Consider the following 6,079-nt stretch of genomic DNA (forward strand, 5'->3'; position numbering starts at 1 on the left):
GAATCTTGGCTTAGGAAGTCCACCAAAAACTGTGAAATCATCATCCCTAACTACAACGTTTTCAGACAAGATAGAACGACCAAAGGGGGCGGTGTTGCAATCTACTGCAGAGATAGCCTGCAGAGTTCTGTCCTGCTATCCAGGTCTGTACCCAAACAATTTGAACTTCTACTTCTAAAAATCCATCTCTCCAAAAACAAGTCTCTCACCGTTGCCGCCTGCTATAGACCCCCCTCGGCCCCTAGCTGTGCTCTGGACACCATATGTGAACTGATTGCCCCCCATCTATCTTCAGAGCTCGTGCTACTAGGCGACCTAAACTGGGACATGCTTAACACCCCAGCCATTCTACAATCCAAGCTTGATGCCCTCAATCTCACACAAATTATTAATGAACCCACCAGGTACAACCCCAAAGCCGCAAACTCTGGCACCCTCATAGATATCATCCTAACCAATGTGCCCTCTAATTACACCTCTGCTGTTTTCAACCAAGATCTCAGCGATCACTGCCTCATTGCCTGCACCCGTAATGGGTCAGCGGTCAAACGACCTCCACTCATCACTGTCAAACGCTCCCTGAAACATTTCAACGAGCAAGCCTTTCTAATCGACCTGGCCCTGGTATCCTGGAAGGATATTGACCTCATCCCGTCAGTAGAGGATGCCTGGTTATATTTTAAAAATGCCTTCCTCTCCATCTTAAATAAGCATGCCCCTTTCAAGAAATTTAGAACCAGGAACAGATATAGCCCTTGGTTCTCCCCAGACCTGACTGCCCTTAACCAACACAAAAATATCCTGTGGCGTTCTGCATTAGCATCGAACTGCCCCCGCGATATGCAACTTTTTAGGGAAGTTAGAAACCAATACACACAGGCAGTTAGAAACGCCAAGGCTAGCTTTTTCAAACAGAAATTTGCTTCGTGCAACTCCAACTCTAAAAAGTTCTGGGACATTGTAAAGTCCATGGAGAATAAGAACACCTCCTCCCAACTGCCCACTGCACTGAGGATAGGAAACTCTGTCACCACCGATAAGCCCACTATAATTGAGAATTTCAATAAGCATTTTTCTACGGCTGGCCAAGCTGGGCTTGACAATCTGGACTCTTTCTTTCTAAAATTATCTGCCGAAATTATTGCAACCCCTATTACTAGCCTGTTCAACCTCTCTTTCGTGTCGTCTGAGATTCCCATAGATTGGAAAGCAGCTGCTGTCATCCCCCTCTTCAAAGGAGGTGACACTCTTGACCCAAATTGCTACAGACCTATATCCATCCTACCCTGCCTTTCTAAGGTCTTCGAAAGCCAAGTCAACAAACAGATTACCGACTATTTCGAATCCCACCGCACCCTCTCCGCTATGCAATCTGGTTTCAGAGCTGGTCATGGGTGCACCTCAGCCACGCTCAAGGTCCTAAACGACATCGTAACCGCAATCGATAAGAAACAATACTGTGCTGCCGTATTCATTGACCTGGCCAAAGCTTTTGACTCTGTTAATCACCACATCCTCATCGGCAGACTTAGTAGCCTTGGTTTCTCAAACGATTGCGTCGCCTGGTTCACCAACTACTTCTCTGACAGAGTTCAGTGTGTCAAATCGGAGGGCCTACTGTCTGGACCTCTGGCAGTCTCTATGGGGGTACCACAGGGTTCAATTCTTGGGCCAACTCTTTTCTCTGTATACATAAATGATGTCGCTCTTGCTGCTGGTGAATCTCTGATCCACCTCTACGCAGACGACACCATTCTGTATACTTCTGGCCCTTCTTTGGACACTGTGTTAACAACCCTCCAGACGAGCTTCAATGCCATTCAACTCTCCTTCCGTGGTCTCCAACTGCTCCTAAACACAAGTAAAACTAAATGCATGCTCTTCAACCGATCGCTGCCTGCACCTGCCCGCCCATCCAGCATAACTTCCCTGGACGGTTCTAACTTAGAATTTGTGGACAACTACACATACCTAGGTGTCTGGTTAGACTGTAAACTCTCCTTCCAGACTCACATCAATCATCTCCAATCCAAAGTGAAATCTAGAATTGGCTTCCTATTTCGCAACAAAGCATCCTTCACTCATGCTGCCAAACATACCCTCGTAAAACTGACCATCCTACCAATCCTCGACTTCGGCGATGTCATTTACAAAATAGCCTCCAATACCCTACTCAACAAGCTGGATGCAGTCTATCACAGTGCCATCCGTTTTGTCACCAAAGCCCCATATACATCCCACCACTGCGATCTGTATGCTCTCGTTGGCTGGCCTTCACTTCATAATCGTCGCCAAACACATTGGCTCCAGGTCATCTACAAGACCCTGCTAGGTAAAGTCCCCCCTTATCTCCGCTCACTGGTCACCATAGCAGCACCCACCTGTAGCACGCGCTCCAGCAGGTATATCTCTCTGGTCACCCCTAAAGCCAACTCCTCCTTTGGTCGTCTCTCCTTCCAGTTCTCTGCTGCCAACGACTGGAACGAACTACAAAAATCTCTGAAATTGGAAACACTTATCTCCCTCACTAGCTTTAAGCACCAGCTGTCAGAGCAGCTCACAGATCACTGCACCTGTACATAGCCCATCTATAATTTAGCCCAAACTACTACCTCTTCCCCTACTGTATTTATTTATTTTATTTATTTTGCTCCTTTGCACCATATTATTTATATTTGAACTTTGAACTTTCTTCAAACTACAAATCTACCATTCCAGTGTTTTTCTTGCTATACTTTATTTACTTTGCCACCATGGCATTTTTTTGCTTTTACCTCCCTTATCTCACATCATTTGCTCACATTGTATATAGTCTTATTTTTTTTCTACTGTATTATTGACTGTATGTTGTTTACTCCATGTGTAACTCTGTGTTGTTGTATGTTGTCGAACTGCTTTGCTTTATCTTGGCCAGGTCGCAATTGTAAATGAGAACTTGTTCTCAACTTGCCTACCTGGTTAAATAAAGGTGAAATAAATAAATAAATAAAATAAAAACTATATTTAAAACCAAATATACTGCTCAAAAAAATAAAGGGAACACTAAAATAACACATCCTAGATTTGAATTGATGAAATAATCTTATTAAATACTTTTTTCTTTACATAGTTGAATGTGCTGACAACAAAATCACACAAAAATAATCAATGGAAATTCAATTTATCAACCCATGAAGGTCTGGATTTGGAGTCACACTCAAAATTAAAGTGGAAAACCACACTGCAGGCTGATCCAACTTTGATGTAATGTCCTTAAAACAAGTCAAAATGAGGCTCAGTAGTGTGTGGCCTCCACGTGCCTGTATGACCTCCCTACAACGCCTGGGCATGCTCCTGATGAGGTGGCGGATGGTCTCCTGAGGGATCTCCTCCCAGACCTGGACTAAAGCATCCGCCAACTCCTGGACAGTCTGTGGTGCAACGTGGCGTTGGTGGATGGAGCGAGACATGATGTCCCAGATGTGCTCAATTGGATTCAGGTCTGGGGAACGGGCGGGCCAGTCCATAGCATCAATGCCTTCCTCTTGCAGGAACTGCTGACACACTCCAGCCACATGAGGTCTAGCATTGTCTTGCATTAGGAGGAACCCAGGGCCAACCGCACCAGCATATGGTCTCACAAGGGGTCTGAGGATCTCATCTCGGTACCTAATGGCAGTCAGGCTACCTCTGGCGAGCACATGGAGAGCTGTGCGGCCCCCCAAAGAAATGCCACCCCACACCATGACTGACCCACCGCCAAACTGGTCATGCTGCAGGCAGCAGAACGTTCTCCACGGCGTCCCCAGACTCTGTCATGTCTGTCACATGTGCTCAGTGTGAACCTGCTTCATCTGTGAAGAGCACAGGGTGCCAGTTGCGAATTTGCCAATGTTGGTGTTCTCTGGCAAATGCCAAACGTCCTGCACGGTGTTGGGCTGTAAGCACAACCCCCACCTGTGGACGTCGGGCCCTCATACCACCCTCATGGAGTCTGTTTCTGACCGTTTGAGCAGACACATGCACATTTGTGGCCTGCTGGAGGTCATTTTGCAGGGCTCTGGCAGTGCTCCTCCTGCTCCTCCTTGCACAAAGGCGGAGGTAGCGGTCCTGCTGCTGGGTTGTTGCCCTCCTACGGCCTCCTCCACGTCTCCTGATGTACTGGCCTGTCTCCTGGTAGCGCCTCCATGCTCTGGACACTACGCTGACAGACACAGCAAACCTTCTTGCCACAGCACGCATTGATGTGCCATCCTGGATGAGCTGCACTACCTGAGCCACTGTGTGGGTTGTAGAATCCGTCTCATGCTACCACTAGAGTGAAAGCACCGCCAGCATTCAAAAGTGACCAAAACATCAGCCAGGAAGCATAAGAACTGAGAAGTGGTCTCTGGTCACCACCTGCTGAACCACTCCTTTATTGGGGGTGTCTTGCTAATTGCCTATAATTTCCACCGGTTGTCTATTCCATTTGCACAACAGCATGTGAAATGTATTGTCAATCAGTGTTGCTTCCTAAGTGGACAGTTTGATTTCACAGAAGTGTGATTGACTTGGAGTTACATTGTGTTGTTTAAGTGTTCCCTTTATTTTTTTGAGCAGTGTACTTTCAGACTTTTACTCAAGCAGTATTTTGCTGGATGACTTCCACTTTTACTTGAGTCATTTTCTATTAAGGTATCTTTACTTTTACTCAAGTATGACAATTGACTACTTTTTCCACCCCTGAGTATTTACATACCCAGCGTGCGACAGAGCTACAGGAGTTGTGACCCGTTTTTGTTGGTTATGTTGTCGTAGATGTGCCTAGGGGGGCATATGGGGGAGGGAATGCTGTCACCTCCAGGTAGGTGTTTGTTCTCCTGTGTGCTGAGGGTGTCAGGTTCTTGTCCAGTTTTGACATTTAGGTCACCACAGACTAGTACATGTCCCTGGGCCTGGAAATGATTGACTTCCCCCTCCAGGATGGAGAAGCTGTCTTCATTAAAGTATGGGGCTTCTTGTGGAGGGATATAGGGAGCACACAGGAGGACATTTTTCTCTGTTGAGATCATTTCCTTTTGAATTTCTAGCCAAATGTTCCTGTTTTTATGAATTTAACAGATTGAGTTAGGTCTGCTCTATACCAAATTAGCATACCCCTTGAGTCCCTTCCCTGTTTCACACCTGGTAGTTTGGTGGATGGGACTCTGTAACTTAGAGGGCAAACAGTGGGTCCATCTCCTCTATACCATGTTTTTTGTAGGATGACAATGTCTGTATTTCTGATTTCTTTGGGGAAGTCCAGGTTCCTACTCTTTAGGCCAAAGGCAGATGACCTCAGGCCTCGGATATTCTCGAATGAAATAGTGAAGGCTTTGTGTTCCATAACGTATCCAATGTTGTTAGCCGTGTGGTTTGTTTCTCTCTCTCTGTCCAGCTCTCTCTTTCTCTCTCTGTCTGTCTCTCTGTCTATCTATCTCTTTCTTTCTCACTGTTGCTCTCTCTCTCTATCTCACTGTCTGTCAGTTAAGAAACCAAACTTTTCAATATACTGTTGACAAAAGGAGGATGAGAGTATTGATAGTCACAATAAGTAAACATCCTTTACACTTTCCCTCTCTGTCTTTTCCTTCTTTCTACTGTACCTCTCCTCCCTACACACTTTCTCTCTATTCAAACATTACTCAAGTAGATACTGTATGTACCTACAGGGAATGGTTTCCACAGGAGAGTGTGTTGGTTTCATGACAACTATAATCTTCTTCTTCTTTTTTGTCTTCTTCTTGTTTGATATAATGGCGGTGTGCAAACCAATGTTAAAGGTGCATGTCACCACCTACTGTGCAGAAGTGTGTGGTCAATCTTGGTTTACAACATTAGCTCCACATTTCTAAATCCTACTACATAACTCAGAACTTCTGGGAAAATAAAAAATATCCTTCAAATAGATCCTCCCTCAACCCCAAATCCCTTCCAAACACCCCCAACCCTGTCCAACCCAACTATAACCTTTGACCTCACAGAACAGCTCAATATGATTGGTTGGGTAGATCCAGTCAACAAAGCTGTGTGATTCACACAAACACACACCACGCCGGTCTGAGGAGAGGAGTCAGTA

Source organism: Salmo trutta, chromosome 26 (genome assembly GCF_901001165.1).
Source record: "Salmo trutta chromosome 26, fSalTru1.1, whole genome shotgun sequence".
Taxonomy (NCBI): Eukaryota; Metazoa; Chordata; class Actinopteri; order Salmoniformes; family Salmonidae; genus Salmo; species Salmo trutta.